The sequence below is a fragment of the Saccostrea echinata genome, unplaced genomic scaffold, assembly GCF_033153115.1.
Source record: "Saccostrea echinata isolate AGI-Se365-2 ecotype Australia unplaced genomic scaffold, CSIRO_AGI_Sech_v1 ptg000024l, whole genome shotgun sequence".
Lineage (NCBI taxonomy): Eukaryota > Metazoa > Mollusca > Bivalvia > Ostreida > Ostreidae > Saccostrea > Saccostrea echinata.
Genome location: NW_026889773.1, coordinates 2641505 through 2662014, shown reverse-complemented (window position 1 = coordinate 2662014; position 20510 = coordinate 2641505). Strand labels below are relative to the sequence as shown.

General features: G+C 32.9%; 1 long non-coding RNA gene across 1 annotated transcript in view; it reads left to right on the top strand.

Moving 5' to 3' along the window:
- The window catches only part of LOC133191706 (uncharacterized), a 33993-nt gene extending 15458 nt beyond the window's left edge, over positions 1-18535 (top strand). The window contains exon 3 of the long non-coding RNA XR_009721728.1: positions 18498-18535. This is a non-coding gene — a long non-coding RNA (uncharacterized LOC133191706). The remainder of the gene's footprint in view (positions 1-18497) is intronic.
- The last annotated feature ends 1975 nt before the right edge of the window (positions 18536-20510 follow it).

Genomic DNA, 20510 nt, shown 5'->3' with positions numbered 1-20510 from the left:
AGTTCTTGGATTTTTTTTCTGAAGGTTAGATATATTTTCTAGACATTTTAGAAGTTGCATAAAAGACATTGAATTAGATACATGAGCTTTCATGTTGTTCAGCTTTAATCTATCTAAGTATTCGACCAGAGCGAAAAATAGTTTTGCTTACTTACTATGTTTACATTATAACTTATCAAAATAATTAATGTCACATTTGAATAAGGCATTCAATATGTCATGAAATTCTCTGCAATCTTATTGCTTGAATAATCATCGTTTCATAACGGATTGTGACATTAAAATATTACAGACATGACATAGGGCAATGTATATAAATGCACTTTAAAATAATTGGAAGAAATATGTACTATATAAAATTGTCATTTATAGAATGTTATCCTGGAACATACGGGTTCAACTGTAGTAGTGAATGTCCTGACGGTTATTATGGAAGAGGATGTAAGGGAATATGTCCAATAGAATGTGAACGCAACTGCAGCAAATCAACAGGGAAATGTTCGGGTAATATGAAATCAGATATTAGTAAATTGATCCACTAATTGGCAGAAGTTATCGCACTGACTTGGTATATGTAAAAATATTTGAAAAATGCTATTATAAATGGTCACATCCTAAAGGTTTTACTCTAAGCAAAGATTCTCGTCAATTTAGAAAGTAGCCCTGAAGAAACTCCACGTTTGATGAATTACAACACTGCCCAGCCTGATGCGCATGAAAACACCACGAGTATCAGCATTGAGAAAAAGATAGAGAATTTCTTGAAAGATAAGCTGTGGATCATTGCTGGAGCCTCCACGGTTCTTGTTATCATTTCATGTAGTTGTATAGGAGTGTTTCTCCTGTATAAAGTTTGGTAAGTAAATTAATTGCTATGAAATATGGAGTGAAATATATGGAAATAACGAACAGTATTCAAGCTCAAAAATCCATTTAAAATTACAAAATCGGAGCAGAGCAAACACGGACCTTCAAAACATCAGAGGTGGGATCAGATGCCATGGAGGAGTGAGCATCCCCTGCCGACCGTCACACCTGCCGTGTGCTCCTTGTCATGATCGGGAAATAACGGAAAAATCCGTCGACAATTCCGAGTGTAAATAATGGCCTAACAATTAGTATGAAAAACGTCAGTCAGCATTTGACTCAATGATAAATTGTACATCAACTTGTTTGTCAATAATTTACCTCGTTTTAGAAATTGTACATACGTAAAGCATGCTCTTACGTATCGAATCAACTGAGAGATATAAACCCCGTATGCAGGTATATTGCTGCATAAGTAAGGGAAGTTGACGATTGAAAAGTTAAAGTCATCACGTTGATCATAAAGCTTAGATTACCATTAACGTCTTTTTCAAGTAAAATATCCTAATATGAAATATATGTGTCAGACTCTATGGTATCTTTTATCTCAAGCTCACCGGGATATATCGTATCGACATAAGAATGGAAATCACCATTGTTAATTGACAATGCGTCGTCGATATATCTAAATGTCGAGTTGTATGCCACAGCATGTGTTTTCTTCTTTTCACGTATAAGATTTAATAACAATATATAAATAAGAAATAACAAACAGGATTCAAGCGGAAAAGTACATTGAAACAATAACTGAAACAAAAATTGGAAGCAGAGCAAACACGGGCCTGTAAATACAGCAGAAAAAAAAATCAAGTGCCATAGAAGAGTAATCATCCCCTGCCAACCGGTCACAACCGCCGTGTGCTTCTTGTTATGATCAAGCATACAAAAAATCCCTAGACATTCCACAGATGTAATGGCCTGACATTTTGTACGAAAAATGTCAGTATTCGACTTATAGACTGCATTTGCTGTCAAGGTCATATTATCGACCAAAGATTTTGCGAAATTTCGACTTTAACCAAGACTGTTGATATCCTTTTTCCATCAACTTGTTTGTCAATGTCTTTCTTAGTTTAAGAAATTGTTTGTATAAAGAGCATGTTCTTGCGTATCGAATCAACATAAACTCCATATGCAGGTGATAAGGGTATATTTCTACAAGTAGTAAAAAGTATTTTCTGTGGTTGTTGCCCATTGCACCGTCAGTAATTTTATGTATTGTCCATTGTCTGTATTTTTTTGTCATCATTATGTAGCAAGACATATTCGCCATCTTTTTATTTTTTATATGAAATATGAAGAAAAAGAACTATAAATAAGCTCAAAAGTCCATCGGAACAATAAAAATAATGGAGCAGAACAAACACAGCTTTCTAAAATCATCAGAGATGGGATAATATGCTTTGGAGAAGTAGGACCCCCATTTCATTAATAATGATTTATGTTTAAGATTCGAATGTGGCAATTTAAGAGTCCACACTCTTTTCAATAACTTCTCATGTCCCTTCATTAACTTTTTATACCTTATTAGCATTACTTAGCTGTAAGCAATACATGTAAACAAAGATGGAAACATTTCTTTCTTTGATTCCGTTTATGTCTGTTTCTGGTGGTGTTTGCATCTGTTTGAAAATTGAAAACTTTTTTTTCATAACAACATATTATGCTTTCGTTTTTTTTCAGTAAAGGTAGACAGAAGAGAAAAGAAACCTTGGGTAAATTTAAATGAACAACTTAAAAACACATTGATAAATAATTCAATCGTTCCAATTTCAATTTCAAGATTAAAAAAAAAGATTTCACCAGATAAACATGACTTTATTATTTTTTTGGAGGGGACATTATTAAATCTTAATCAATGATCCAATGGTCTCTTGTGTTTATTAGATAATACTTCACCGTCAAACCAGACTCGAATTCCTTTGTGCAGTGAAAGGTATCAAAGTGACAGAAATATGCATAACAACTCAACTAGCCTCATTCTACTTCCTCGAGCTGAGGATTGTAGAGGAGCCAACATTTCTACAGATAAAAATAAAATAGACAAACCGGAAGAAGAATACAGTAAACCAAAACAAAAAACGCGCTACAGTCTAGTCCGGAAGCTAAAGGTGTCACAGGAATTGACATGCCCTGAGGATGAAGATATATTTGATAGTGACGAGTTTGATGACGATATAAATACTAGTGACGGTGTAGAAATTTCAGGAATCCCAATGAAAAGGTCTTTCAAGACTTTCCGATCCTCAGGCATCAATAAACAGACCAGAAAGGACACTGGTACCAATTATGGACATATTTGGTAGATTGTATGCTAAGTGATGTCTTTCCATAATTTCCCTTGGTATTTTCTTCCGTATTTTTACAGTTTGTCCATTCATTCATCTCATTAAAGTACCAACTCTTCTTGATAATCAAAATTCTACAGTCTGATTGCATTGAACCCTGATATAGATTAATTTTTATTATAAATTACATACTGATATATCAAGATCACATTTCACCCATATTCGTAGAGTATTTGAAAGGTACCGGTATATTAAGTATCGTATAATCAAAAGTATGCATAAGGATAAATGTATATTCTATGTTTTGAGACATTACCATAATCTGTAAAAGACTCTTTTCTTAATCCTCACAAAATAGTAAGAGCGGTGGAGAATGTTCAGGAGTACTGTACATCAACATATTCGAGAAAAGTTATTAATAAGAGGTGTATCAATAGCAACAAAACATACGACTTTTCAACACTTTATTCAACCATTATCTATCAGCTTTTTTATGAACTATTCAATAATAGTTACACTTCAGTTACATTACATACAAAATAGAGTAAAATGAGTTCTTTGTAAGACTTCTATGGTCAGACAAGAGGACAGTATCAATGTCAATCAACTTTCTTTGCTTGGTCAGTTAAGAAAATTGGTATTTTGGCTAAAATTCGGATAAAAATTCAGGTAAGGAAATTGTTCATATAGGATGATTTATAATTATTCTATTTATTTATTTTTATATATATTACACAATTTATAACGCGCTAAATATAATATAAAATTACTATAAAGCGCTGCACATAAGAAACATTTTTAGAGATAAAAACGTAAAAAAAAATTCAAATACTAGGACTGAAACTTACAAGTTGTAACCCTTTATATATATATATATATATATATATATATATATATATATATATATATATATATATATATATATATATATATATATATATATATATATATATATATATATATATATATATATATATACATATATTTATGTATATATATATATATATATATATATATATATATATATATATATATATATATATATATATATATATATATATATATACATATATATATATACATATATTTATATACATATATATATATATATATATATATATATATATATATATATATATATATATATATATATATATATATATATATATATATATATATATATATATACACGAGGGTTTGTCAGAAAGTTCGTGGACTGATGCGATAAAATTAATACTATGTAGTATGTCCTTACAAAATTCATGAAAACATAAATCAACAAAAGTTTGAAAAATGTTGAAAATTTTAGCTTGCTACGTTGTTATTTGCCAAATTATTCTAAAATAAAAAAGACATTATATGATCACCCGGCGCTGTCGCCGTTTAGTTTCATGACGTTCGACAACGTCATTGTTTCTCAATGCCCTCTCCGTCTACCTTATACACTTATCTTGATGTGATTACGTGGAGTTAAGTAAGGACTTAAGTCCGTCTTGTTTATGTGACTTTCAATGTCATGAACAGCTACTTTCAATGCATATATACCGTTCACGGTAGCTCAGTCGGTAGAGCGCTCGCTCCGTGATCGGGAGGTCGTGAGTTCGAATCTTGGCCGCGACAGACCTACGTCGATAAAAAATAGGTAGCAACTGTTCCTTCGCCATGCGCTCGGCACTTTGGAGTGAAAGTTGCGGGTCTTTCGGATGAGACCTTAAAAACCGAGGCCCCGTGTCACGGCAGGCGTTGGCACGATAAAGATCCCTCACTGCTCAATGGCCCTGAGTGCCGAGTAAAGGTCAAAATTTGAAGCCCTTCACCGGTATATGGTGACGTCTCTATATGAGTGAAAAATTCTCGAATGGGACGTAAAACAATATACAATCAATCAATCAATGCATATAATATTGTAAATGTATCTATACATTAGGAAAGATCCTCTTGATTATGCCAGAATACTTAGCTTATATATATATATATATATATATATATATATATATATATATATATATATATATATATATATATATATATATATATATATATATATATATATATATATATATAAGATTACGACAGACGATGGACCAGACATGAAAAATAAGACCTTGACACCTTGTCAGAATGGGTTAAATGTATCGGATGTATGTTAAAATCTCGCATTAAGCGATTGAGGGGCAAAATAAAAACCAACTATCCTTCTGTGTTCAATACGAATTCAGAAGTGAAAAAAGAATTAAATAGATTACACGATCAGTATGTACTGGTCCCTGCTGACAAAGCAGATAACAACATTGTCTTTGTTTGTAAGGCTCATTATTTAAATTGTATTCTAGAGGAACTGGAATTAATTTGAACAAGTGGTAATCCAACTTACACCTTTTTTTATATATATATTCCCATTATTCCCAGCAACAAACATGAATTTGAAATACCATATCTATATTGGATTCCGAAACTTCATAAAAATCCTTACAAGCAAAGAGACATAGCGGGTTCCAGTAAATGTTCAACCCAGCCTCTTTCTTTACTCCTCAGTAAAATATTAATAGTAGTGAAGGAGGAAGTTCAAGAGTACTGTGCAACAATATATTCGAGAAGTGGTTTAAATCAGATATGGATACTTAAAAACTCCAAGGAACGTATGGAAAATTTGAAATCACAAATTTTACCAATATCAACAGCATAAACATTTTTCAACTTTATATATAACCATTCCCCATGCTAAATTAAAGTCTAGGCTTTTTGATATCATCGACAGCTGCATTTTCAATAAAAAATGGAACTTGTAAATTTACTTATCTTGTCAATGGTCATTTGCAAAATTATTTTCTTAAAAAAATTCTGATTGTAGACACAAGTACTCTGAAGTTGATATTAAAAAGATACTTGATTTTTTGATTGACAATATCTATGTGGGTTTTGGAGACCAGATCTTCCAACAATCTGTCGGAATTCCCAAGGGTACCGATTGCACTCCGATATTAGCAGACCTATTCTTTTATTCATATGAAGCAGAATTTGTTCAAAATCTTATAAGTGAAAAGAAGAAAACACTTGCTGTAGCGTTCAACTCGACATTTAGATATATCGACGACGTTTTGTCAATTAACAATGGTCATTTCCATTCGTATGTCGATACGATATACGTATCGTAACGTAAGACGTTAATGGTAATCTAACAACAAAGCTTTATGGTCAACGTGATGTCTTTAACTTTACAATCATCAACTTCCCTTACTTATGTAGCAATATACCTTCTTCATCTGAATACGGGGTTTATATCTCTCAGTTGATTCGATACGCAAGAACATGCTCTACGTATGAAAAGGACTAGAAATGTTTACATGTAAAAATGCTGTGCTGTCCCTTGTAAATGATAATTTTAAAAAAAGTGAACAAGTTTGAAAATAAGTACTTAAGAATAATCTGGGTACGCAATAGTAAATAGATAATTTTTTAATTATTTTCAAAACGAATTTAATTCCTCTCAAATCTCTGGTATTGAGGTAGCCTGTTCCACAATGTTGCACTAGCCACGTCGAACCGCCCGTGACCATATAAATTAGTCCGCGCACGCGACTGAACAAGGTACATAGAGTTCTCTAAGCAAAGGGATCTACACTACATGGCGTGTAAACCGGACCAATTTTTGTATATATATGTAAATATATATATATAATGGCGGTGTTCCGTTTAAAGCTTTAAAAGTCTGTAGAAGCAGCTTGTTTTGGATTCGCTGTTCTGAGGGTAGCCAGTGCAAAATGACTAACACGGATGCTATGTGCTCGTATTTCTTCGGTACGTGTAATGATGTTGGCGGTTGTTTCGAACCCTTTGAAATTTTTCCAGGATGAAATATATGGAGATAAGGAACAGTATTCAACCTCAAAAGTCCATTAAACAATACAAAATAGGAGCAGAGCAAACACGGACCTCCAAACATCAGAGGTGGGATCAGGTGCCATGGAGGAGTGAGCACCCCCTGCCGACCGATCACACCCGCCGTGTGCTCCTTGTCATGATCGGGAAATAACGGAAAAATCCGTCGACAATTCAGTGTGTAAATAATGGCCTAACAATTAGTATGAAAAATGTCAGTCAGCATTCGACTCAATGATAAATTGTATTTGCTGACAAGGTCATTGTATCGACCATAGAACTTACGAAATGATGACTTTAAACGAGACAGCTGGTACATATACCGTATAGTAAGGCATTGCCGTAATCTAAACGATATCTCAAAAGTGAACATACAAGTGTCTTACAAGCACTCTCTGATATTAAAAGCTGAATGCGGCCAATATTTCGCAGTTGGTGGTAACATGACTTGGTATGTTTCGAATCTGGCGATCCATATTCAGCATAGAATCAAAGAAGACGCCTGGGTTTTTCACTCATGTTGAGACGTTAATTTATTTACGTCAAAATTGATCCTAAATTCATTAAAATAATAAATTCTGTTTTTTGGGGCGAAAACAATAAGCTTCGTTTTTTTTCTTGATTTATTATTCGCATGTTGGAGCGCATCCAAGAATTAATATCGGATAGGCAAAATTGAAAACGAAATGCAGTTGCTAGTAGGTGTTATTGCCATATACAACTGAGTATCATCTGCATAGCATTGGAAACTCATATTGTTTTTACGGCATATATCACAAATTGGATTAGCAAACAGGCTGTAAAGCTTTCCTCAAAGGACCGATCCCAGGGGAATATCAAAATCAAGATGGAAATTTCTCGACTCAGATAAACTTATACCATTGCGCTGATGTCGATCACTTAGGTACGACCGTATCCCTGACAAGGCCGCACCGGTTATGCCAAATGAAAATTCTAGGCGATCGAGAAGAATAGTGTGATCAATCACATCGAAAGCTGCAAATAAGTCCAGCATCAATAGTACAACACATGAGCCCTTGTCTAGTGCAGATGATATTTCGTGGTGAACTCTCAAGAGAGCAGTCTCAGTTGAGTGATGGACACGATATGCTGACTGTTGCCTATCATGCAGGTCTTTTGACTATTGTAAATGATCTTCCAGCCTAGAATTAACAACCTTTTCCAAGATTTTAGAAATAAATAGAAGGTTCGAGACAGGGCGATAGTTCTTGAACACTTCTTTGTCTAATCCCCATTTTTTTCAAACCAGGACGAACAACAGCGTTTTTCAGTGATATCGGAATAGCTGATTCTAATATTGACTCATTTACAATGGTTGTAATTGTTGGAAGAAGGCTGTCAACACAGGATTTCAAGACGGATGTTGGTATTGGGTCTAGTTTCATGATTTAGATAGAGAAGCCGTAATGATCTTCCGAACCTCTGCCTCTGATGCTGTGTAAAAGAATCTGATGGTTCACCTTCAAATTTGTAATTTGCTCCTAGATCATCCATAGAGGTCTGTTTATTCAATACTGAAAGATGGTCTCTAATAGTGTTAATTTTATCCAGAAAAAAATCCCAAAAGCATTTGCAAGGTCCTGTTCACAGTCATTAGAAGGAAATGTAGGGTTTTTTTCTTTACCTATGAGTGAGTTTGTAAGTTTATATAGCTTTTTCTGATTGTTTCCAATCTCGTCGATTTTATCTGAATAGTATTTTTTTTGTTTCTAGAATTAGTCTGGTTGCTTAAATGGATTTATCTCTGAACATTTGTATATGAATAGTCAAGTTTGTTTTTCCTCATCTGTCTTTCAGCCCGACGTTTTTCTTACTTTGAAGTCCTTAGATCCTCCGTGTACTATGGTGTATTTGGACGAAGGATGATTGTTCTTGTCTCTTCTGGGACTGTTTGTTCATGGTCATAGCTAGTGATGAGATTCTCCAATGAGCCGTTTTTATCACAAAGAATTAGCGAAGTGTCAAGGTAAGTCAAGAACTCTTCGATATTAAGCTGTGACATCCTACGAAAAGTTACAGTCTTGCGTTCTATAGGAGGCTTTGCAACCTGCAAATGAGCACAAGATGATTACCTGCAGCATTTCTGCTGGTGTCACCTAACACAGGATCTTGTATGGTAGGTAGACCTCTTAAAAGGAAGCTTGTATTCCTTGTAATAAGGACATCCAGTGTGTGTCCCTAGGTATGGGTTGCGTCGACTACGTGCTGCGACATGTCATGCTCCTCGAGTGTGAATATAAACTAATCTCCTTCACTATCGTTTGGATGGTAATTATCTATCATTTAATTGCAGTTTAAATCAGCGTTGTTGAATTTTAATATAATTCTAAAGAAACCTTAATATATTTTTATGTTTGTTCAGCCTTTATTTACAAATACTCATATTTATGAACTCTTAGTATTTTCAAAAATTATATTCATGCATACGTATGTGATGTGAAACTGTAAGCTATATACGGAAATACAAAACTCGTCCTTGATAAATAGTGTGGTACAAAATATTATGTTTGTATGCAAAAAGACATGACTAGAAAAATCATTGTATGTGGCTGAAGGGGAGGTCCAAAGACTCCAAAAGCTGAGGAGATTTGCAAAATCTCTGAAACTACCGCATCAGAATTTATAGTAAATCAAAGTATTAAAATATTTAATATATACGGGAATTTAAGGGTAGGGTACAAAGTAATCCTATCAAGTGTACTATCGATTTTTTTTTTCATTTAGCTTTTCAATATCAAAAAAGGATCTAATTTTCTTAAACAATATTATCTGAATAATATTATTGTTGTCCATAGTGTATGAAGGTTTTATTCAGAGTAATAAAATTTTTATTTTCCAAACATATATCGTTTGTAGATTTCTTAGAGATCGGTCACTATTTGTTATCTTCAACATTTTTTTTTCCACTTTACCTGCCATGAATTTTTCAGTTCAGAGTACACATCGTATCAAGATATAACTTACCAAATAATTTATTCTGGAGTGTTGATCGTGAATTGTTGAGGACACATCATTTACCAGATAGAGGAGCCAGAAGTCCTTGTTAGAGATTTATTGGACAAAGATAAGTATCAATATCAAATTAAATTTGTCGTTTCCTGTTCTGCAAGAAACTTCAATACCAGATGCTATATTGATATTATCAGTAAAATTGTTTATTACTCATACGCTGTATTGACTTAAAATTCTTTGTTTTTAACATGAACCGATTTCAAATTCAAAGAAAGCTGAGTTTATACATCTTTTATTTACTATAATTTACAAAACAAATCCATGGTGTTTTAAAGAATCATATTATGTATTTGTGATTGCAAACTTTATAATGAACACGGAAATACGAGATTTTTAAATCATTTCTAGTTACTTTCATTCAGACGTCGACTGGATATAACCCAGTGAGCTTGAAATAAAAGATAACACAGATTCATTTTTAGATATTTTACTAGAAAAAGACGTCAATGGTAACCTAACAACAAAGCTTTATGATAAACGTGATGATTTCAACTTTTCAATCATCAACTTCCCTTACTTATGTACCAATATACACTTTTCACCAGCATATGGGGTTTATGTCTCTCAGTTGATTCGATACGCAAGAGCATGCTCTACGTATGATCAATTTCTAAAACGAGGCAAACTATTGCCAAACAGGTTGATGAAGCAAGAATATCAACAGTCTTGTTTGAAGTCATCATTTCGCAACTTTTACGGTCGATATAATGACCTTGTCAGCACATACAGCCTATCATTGAGTCAATTGCTGACCGACAATTTTCATACTAATTGTTAGGCCATTATTTATACACTGAACTATCTACGGATTTTTCCGTTTATTTTCCCCGATCATGACAAGGAGCACACGGCAGGGGATGCTCGCTCCTCCATGGCACCTGACCCTACCACTAAATTTCAAGGTCCGTGTTTGCTCTGCTCCAAATTTGTATTGTTTCATTGGACTTTCGAGATTGAATACTGTTCGTTACCTTCATATTACTTTTTGATACTTTCATAAAATAAAAAAAATGCTCTTTATATTTATTCAAGTATTATTTTAAAAAAGGGAAAACAAACATGTATCTGTTACCCCAAGCAACCTTTTGTTCTCTTGGTAAATGTGAAATTTCACTATATTGAATCAGGCATAAGAGAAAAAAAACTTTCATATACAACCCCAGATAATCTGGAAAATTAGGATGATAAGTGTGTTCATGATTGCAAAATCACAATGTAACGCCATCGACATCATCTTGAAAATATGATATTTTACCGAGAAAAAGCATACTTTAAATACGATAAAAAAAAAATAATGCACGTTTTGAGTCAATCAAGTGCTGAGAATATTATCATTTCTTACAATATCTACTTTACTTTTAACCTTGAAAACTGTAAGAACGGTATGAAACACTTATTGACCAAAAACTACTCAATCGAAAAAAGTTTCAGTGTTTATTCGGCTTTTTAGGTCACCTTGGTTACTCAGATGACCTATTGCTATCTCTTTTCGTCCGTCGTCGTGCAGCGTGCGTCGTCCGTCGGTCGTAAACTTTTGAACATTTTCAGCTTCTTCTCTAGAACCAGTGAACCAATTTCAACAAATTTTGGCATATAGCATCTATGGGTAAAGGGAAACAAAATTTGGGAAATTCGTGGCCCCTGCCCCCCTGGGGCAATCTTTAAAATCTTTAAAAATCTTCTTCTTTACTCCTGGACATCAAGCAGTCAAACTGTTGACATGATTGTAAAAAGCATTGAACCCTTTACCAAACTTGTGAAATTCATGGCCCCAGGGTCAGGGATTCTGGTGCTAGGGCGTGGCTATATAGATCATATAGTGAAAGTGCATTATTTCTTTGAAAATCTTCTTCTCTACTCCTGGGTATTATTGAAACATATTATATACATAGTTATAATAAGCAAGGATGACTCTACCAAAATTGTGAAATTCATGGCCCCAGGGTCAAGGGTTCTGTTGCTAGGGCGGGGCTTTTTATAGATCATATAGTGAGAGTGCATTATTTCTTTGAAAATTTTATCTACTCCTGGGTATTATTTAAATAAATCAAATACATAGTTATGATAAGCAAGGATGCCTCTTTCAAAATTGTGAAATTTATGGCCCCTGGATCAGGGGTTCTGGTGTTAGGGTGGGGCTCTATTGATTATAAAGTGAAAATGTTTGAATTCTTTAAAAATCTTCTTCTCTGCACCTGGGTATTATTCAAACAAACTAAGTACATTGTTATGAAAAGCAAGGATGCCTCTTCCAAAATTGTGAAATTCATGGCCCCGGGGACAGGGGTTCTGGTGCTAGGGCGGGGCTATATAGATCCTATAGTGAAGGTGAATTATTTCTTTGAAAATCTTCTTCTCTGACACCTGGGTATTATTTATACAAACTAAGTATACATTGTTATGATATGCAAGAATGTTAAAATTGTGAAATTCATGACACCAGGTTCAAGGGTTCTGGTGAAGGGGGGGGGGGGTCTATTGATTATAAAGTGAAAAAGCAAAATATCTTTGAAAATATTCTTATCTGCTTCTGGTTAAAAAGCAAAGAAGTGTATGGTTATGATCAGCAAGAGTGCTTCTTCCAGAGTAGTGAATTTCATGACCCCTTGGTCAGATGTGCTGGTGTAAAGGTGGGGCTCTTGATAATATAGTGAAAATGCATTAATTCTATTAAGTAATCCTGTCTGCTCCTTAGTGTTAAGCAGATAAACAAAGTGATTAGTTATGATGAGCAAACTTATGGTCCCAGGGTCAGAGGCTCTGGTGTTTCTGGGGGGGGGGGGGTGACCCTATTGATAATATAGTGAATCTGTAGTAAAAATACATTATTTCTTTAAAAATCTTCTCCGCACCTGGGCATATCTGAGGCAAACAGAGTAAAAGTTTTAATAAGGAAGGGTATTTTTACCAGATTTTTGAACATCTGGACCATTTGGTCAAGTGTTCTGGTCCTGGCCAGGGCTCTATTAATTTATAATCTACTGAGAGGAGTTATTCCCCTTTGCCCATTTACTTTTCATAATTAATCACTGTAAATAATGTACTTGAAAGGTAAATAGAATAAGAGAATTATGCAAGAATTCTTATTGTATAATACAAAAAGTACTTTCATAGTTTTAATGATCAGGTAGACTTGTAAGTAGTAGATAAATAAAAATGAGACAAAAATAACTTGTCTAATAAATGTTCAACAAAGACCAAGAGAGGCCAATGTAAGATATATCAACAAGAGATTAAAATAGTACAGAAGCATTGATAATTTTTTTAAAATACTGTATGGTTATAGTGATAAATAGGGAACAGATTAGAACATAATTTATGAAATGTTAATTAATACTAAGACTAATTATTTTGTTGATCCTGATCACCCTATTTTTCTTGCTTTTGGGCAACAAAGCTTCATCCTTCAGTTCATTTTATACTCTATGCATCCTTGAAATTGTTGTACTATACTCAGGTGACCGTTAAGGCCCTTGGGCCTCTTCTTTAAAAACCCACTGAATTACTGAATTCTCTAAATTATAGTAAATTAAATGACTATTAAAAGGGGTGATCAATTCTAAATGAAAGATATAAACACGTAAAGACTGCTTGAATGATATCTGTAATATTGATAGATCATGAACTGAATTTAAAAAAAATCTTACTAAATTTCTTTTGATGCACGCGGGTATGTTAAGACTACACCCAGAAATATCCTACTTGCCTTTACAATATGACGTCATAGTAAGCGGTATGACGTGAACTTTAGAAATAATGATTTCTTAATATCTATATTTAAAGTTTAATTTCAGGTCAAAGAAATGAATGGAATCATTCAAAACATAATATAAACTAAATCTTGTCGTTTTTGGGTGGTATAAATAGCTAAGTATTTAGCACGGGGGGTTAATACCAAACCCATGACGTCATAAGTATTGATCAAATATTTGCCTTGTGAAATTAAACGTGACGAGAATTCATGTAAACAAATAAATGAAATGGGAGTTTTAAATCATATACCGTGAATTTTATGTGTGATTCATAAGGAATTAAAGATTCAGAATCAGGTACGGTGATATATTCTTATCATGTTTTCTTATAATGAACACAGGCAGTGCTTTGAAATCCCGATCAGCCTTTCCTCTGTCGTTCTATAACAACAAAGATGCAAAAGTTCAACACTACGCCGCATACTTTGAAACAAATTTTCTGTTTGTATCGAAAGCTTGTATTCTATAGTACTTGGAAAGTGCTGCTAGAATCGTGTGGTTAACATGAATTGATAACAATTCCTTGATCGTATGTATAAAATGTAAAATTTTGGTAAGGTTTCATGTGAAACTTTGGAATATTTTTTCTGTGTCGGGAGAGTAGGATTCTAGCAGCACTTTTCATGGCCCAGTGATGTTTTTACATAATTATTTTCACTAAAAGAAATGAATTAGCTCCGGGGTAGTGTTGAACTTTTCACTTTTTCATTAAGGCAATTTTTCTATTTATAGACGTCACATGATGACGTCGTAGTGGAGTGCTTCTTTTAGCCTAAGACTCAGTGACGTCTATACAAGGGATAATAATAGTAAATGTTTTATCTATGACTTTTGCGATTTATCAATGTTAAATTTTACGAAAAAAGTCTAAATTCGCCGAAATATGATCTGGGTACTACCTTAACATACCTGCGCAGCTTGTTATATCATATTGATTTTTGCACCGCACACTCCAATGCCTAATCTTTTACTTGTATAATTTTCAAATCGTTAATAAAAAGTAATATTGAGTTCCGCTTCAGATTACATTTATAATCGCAATTTGTTACGAGGAATATACACTGAAGTGTTCTATATACGGCTATAATGAAATTATAAAGTAAAATATACCCATGAATTATTTTCCTCCAATGAACTACAATACAGAGACACTAAACGGACATGCCAAAAATTAATGTTTACCTGGATATAAAATGATGATTTCAAACGCTGTAGATTTTGTTTATTTTACTCAAACTTTCACTTTAATTCTCTGTCAGACTACGGGTGATGATGGCCGGTGTGGGTAAGTGCCACTTTATCATAATAAGGTTTTAACACTACATAAATATATTAAAACCTTTCTTTTAGATCCAATACTTGTTGTTCAGGTTACCACATGAAAGATGGCTTATATAGAGGTACTGTATTAATCTACTGGAAATTGAAAAAGGAGAAAACAAGGCTTTTAAGATTCAGGTTTATTTTTTCTGCGAATTTGACAATTAAACAATATCATTGCATTTCTGTTTTGTAAATGACATCATAAAATGATTAAAAAAAATAATAATATTCAAAGTTTGCGAAGACGGAAGACATGGAATAAACTGCGGTAAATCTTGTCAAGAAGGTTACTTTGGACGTCTGTGTAAATCAAAATGCCCCACACCTTGCGAGCTTACCTGTGATAAAGTCACTGGACAATGTAGCAATCAAACCTCTATTTGTGAGTTTTTTTAAATTATCAAGTATGCATATGAAATGTGTTTATTAAATGTAAAATATTTCACAAATACTTTTTCAATTACTTTAGAGTGACTAGTAACTTTTACACATGTTTTATAGCTGACAATGGTTTGGAGAGCTTCCTTAAGAAAAATTCCTGGGTTCTTGTTATTGGTTCTTCCGTGCTAATGATTTTGTCCTTTGGATGTATTGCATTTCTGCTCTGTCACCATATGTGGTAGGTTGTGGCTATTGTTTCCATAAGTTTTACCTCGTGTTTACTGTGTTTCATTTACTGCATTTAGAAACAATTAAAACGCTTCAAGTTCAACATTGATGTCTGTAGAATTGTTTTAGCCATAAAAGAGAAGACATGCAATTAATATCAGGTATTTTATATTTTCCACATGTGATACATTAAAATACGATTCAACTAAGAAAAAAATTATGGAAAGTGTAGAAAATTTGTCCTTCTTATAATCCTTCAATTGTATTTCTCTATAATTGCAGAACCAAGGCGCAGAAATGTAATACCCGGATCTGTTAAACAAGGAAAATTCATTCCACGTCGATCACAGAAAAGAAAAGACTCGGGTAGAAACAAGAACCTCAAGCAATTAATAGAAATCAGTTCTGAAGTTAAAGAATTCACATCAAACAGTATTCCAGATGACCAGAATGTAGCAGGTCAGGCTAGGGAAGTATACATCCTTGTGATTACAAACCCAGATATCGGTACAGCTTAGCAAAAAACTTCGAAATAGCAGATGGAATTGATATTAGTCAGGAATTTTCTGACAATTACGACACTGCTGATAGTGAACATGATGTTGAATATGACAATATGGATGTTGAAAAGAGATCCCAGATGAAGAGTTAGAGTGAAGTGGTGCAAAGTATGGCGGGTCCGTGAACTTGAAATATAAAATTTAAAATATCTGTCCATTTGTAAAAAGTTATTCTGGGAAAAAAGGATAGGATGTATAGCCTCTCCAGCACAAGTATACCTGAGAGGGGTTTATTTATTCGACAAGTGCGTAGTTTATCGTTTTATTATCTTTCTACATATATACTTTAACTTAAAGTTCAAACAGTCAATTATTTTTCCATAATCAATTTTTCTTTTATTTATATGAAATACATGGAAATAAACACGGAGTTTTTTAATACCTCTTTTTAAGAAATAAAACTTTAATTTTCCTGTTTCCTTTTCCGTCTCTCTTCCTCTTCCATGCATTGTGACATGGATAGAGACACAGTTTAAACCTTTTCATGACGTCATAACTGCTGATCAAATATTTGCTCAGTGAAAAGGAAACGGAACAAAAATTTATGTAAATAAATAAAGACGAACGAACAGTATTCAAACTCAAAAGTCCATTTAAACGATACAAATCAGGAGCGAACCAAACGTGGATCTCTAAAAACATCAGAAGAGGGATCAGGTGCCATGGAGGAGTAAGCATCCCCTGTCTACCGATCACATCCACCATGTGCTCCTTGTCAGGATTGGAAAAACGGAAATATTAGGAGACAATTCAATGTGTTAATAATGGCCTAACAATTAATATGAAAAAACGTCAGTCAGCATTTGACTTAATGATAGTTTGTATTTGCCTAAATGGTCATTGTATCTACAGTAGAACTTGCGAAATGATAACTTAAAACCAGACTGTTGATATTCTTGTTTCATCAACTTGTTTGTCAATAGCTTGTCTAGTTTGAGAAATTGTTACCACGTAGATCATGGTGGAGACATAAACCCCATATGCTGGTGATAAGGGTATATTGCTATAATATAAGGGAAGATGACGCTAGAAATGTTGAAGTCATCACGTTTATCATAAAGTTTTGTCGTTAGGTTACCATTAAGGTCTTCTTCTAGTAAAATATTCAAATATGAAACAGATGTGTCAGACTCTGTGATTTCTTTCATTTCAAGCTCACTGGGATTTATCGAGTCAACAATCAAATGAATGGAAGGAACAATTGTTAATTGATAAAACGTCGTCGATATATGTAATACCAAGTGTTTTTTTTTACTCATGTACAGGTTTTAAATAAATTATGCTTCATATAAATACAAAAATAGGTCTCCTAATTAAAAATGTTTTTGTGACACATCACAAGATACGAACTGAATTCAAAAAAAAAAAAAAAAAAAAAAGTTCTTTAAAATTCTTTTAATGCAACGTCTTACATCATAGTAGTTTTGGTACTGCATTTTCCCATGCCTAATCTGTTAACAATCGATATAAATTAGTTTTGCTTATGATTGCATTGATAAAATTCAATTTGAAACAGGAAGGATATGTTCTATTTAGCTTTAATCAAATAATACAATAAAATATACCTATCAATTATTTTCCTCGAATGAACTTTAATACAGAAATATCTAAAATGAATGTTTACCGGAAAATAAAGTGATGATTTAAAACGCTGTAGATTTTGTGTATTTTACACAAACTTTTACTTTAATTCTCTGCCAAACAAACTTTTTTTTCAGGCCGGTGTGGGTAAGTGCCACTTTATCATAATAATGATTTAATATTACCTAAATGTATCAAAAATTCATTGTATGACAATATCGCATCACACCCTATACTTGTCTATAAACATGACAAATTCAGAACTGTCAACATCTAATCACAGGAATCTTATTTGATTGTTTTTACATACTGAAAAGTATATTATTAAACCTTCGTAACAAGTTTTGTATTAATTAATATTGAAAAATGCAAATACATGTACTTTTTTTCCTCTCAGATCCAATACTTGTTGTTCAGGCTACTACATGAAAGATGGCTTTTGTAGAGGTACTGTCAAAGCATCTGAAAATTCAGAAAATAAAGAAAACAGTTCTATGAATTTTTATTTTTTTTCTGCGAATTTGACACTTTAACAATATAATTACTTTATTGGTATATAAATGACCACATGAACTTTAAAATAACTTATAAATTAATATTCACAGTTTGTGAAGATGGTACATATGGAATGAACTGTAGCGAATCCTTCAAAGAAGGTTACTTTGGACGCATGTGTATGTCAAAATGTCCCACACCATGCGAGCTTACCTGTGATAAAGTCACTGGGCAATGTAGTAGACCAACTTGTATTTGTAAGTTGTTTTTTAGATTATCAAAAAAGGGAAGTATATTAAGTTTGTTTGCTGTCTACATGTCACAATGTTCCACATATGCTTTTTAACTTCCTTTATAGTGGCTAGTATCTTTTACGAATCAGGTTTTGTAGCTAACAATAGTTTGAAGGGTTTTATTTAGAATAATTGGAGGGAATTTTTAAACAAATAAACTTGATTGGTGTTTTGTAGGCAAATGTCAAATTTGATTCTGAATGTAAAACCATTAGAAGTTTGAAAAACAAATAAATCTTGTAGGAAAGTAGTTCTCTGTTGGAAAATATTTTATGCAATAAGATACATTTGTGCAACGTTACTAAATAAAAAAAAGATAGCTAGACCAATTTTTCAAAAAATGTCTTTGATGGTGCATCAGGGGACGCTTCAAGTATAATTTAAGCGGCCCATTTTTGGAGCTTATATTCTCTTTATGTACCTACTTGGTGAAGTTCTCGAGATAGTCAGACAATGATTAATAGAATGGAGTATAAAGATATTGTAAAATAGTTTTCTGGTTTTCAAAAGGTGAAATTTCTTGATTTTTCAGAAGTTAAATTATTTATATGTTAAAGATTTGCAAACTCCAGTCTCGCTAAAAAGCGTAAGGGTAAACAAGTTTTCATCACCAAAACTTTGTAAATTGTCTTAATAATTCTGAGTAAAATCTGCAGTTTGGTACATTATGTAAAAGTTTTCTTGAAATTCCTTTGAAGTGCTCATTTAAAATATTAGCAATTCATTGTAAATTGTTAGTTTCTGAGTCAATGTAAATGATATATGGGTAGGAGTAAAATTTTCCCTCATTTCTCTGGGTTTTGAATTGTCCGCGATGGTGATCTGATAAACAAAGTTTTCCATTGTCAAATTTTCAAAATCTCTCTGATGGTAATAAAAAATCTCGAAAAGTTTAACTTCATTAATTTCCTATGTTAGCCATTTTGGTTGAGTTTCACTTTTAAACTTTTTTAACTTTGGTGTACATGTCAAGGCATTATTCAACAATTAGAGAAAGTGTCAAGAATGTCATTAGGATCGTGCAATTCTACAAAACTATCAAAATGATCAGTTTGTAAATCAGACAGGAACTTAGATTCAGGTTTAATTTTTGTTCTAAGTTTATAAATCTTTTATTTATTATAGTTGGAAGAATAATTCCATAGTGTTTTGAAGCATCATATTATGTTTATGATATCAGGAAAATATCAAATATCAGGAAAAGAGAGATGTAAATACTAAGATAGTTTTGTTACTCCAAACAATCTTTTATTCTCTTGGTAAATTTAGAGTTTCACTACACTGACTCACGCATAACAGAAAAACCTTCGTTACCCCCCCCCCCCCCCCTTCATACCCACATCTGGAAAATTAAGGTGCAATAAGTGTGTTCATGATTGCAGAACCGCCTTTAATGGCATCAAAATCTTTTTGAATATATTACATTTTACTTAGACAAACTCACCTTAAATATTATAAAAATAAAATTTTTGCACATTTTGGGTCTATTATGTTCTGAGAATCTTATCATTTGTTACAGTATCTATTTTACAATATCTATTTTATTTTTTACCTTGAAAGCAATCAAATATAATGTATAAGAATTCGGAATGAAACATTTATTTACCAAAATATACTCAGTAAAAAGAGTTTCAGGAAAAGTTGCTTTTATTCGTCCTTTTTTTTAGACCCACTAAGTCAATAAAATATCTAAGATATAGTCAATTCAGTGACTATAAAAAGGGGGTGATCAAATCTAAATGAAACATATAAACACGTCTGGCAGAAAGAGACAGTAATCAAAACTGCTTGAATGATAATTGTAATATTGATAGATCATGAACTGGATTA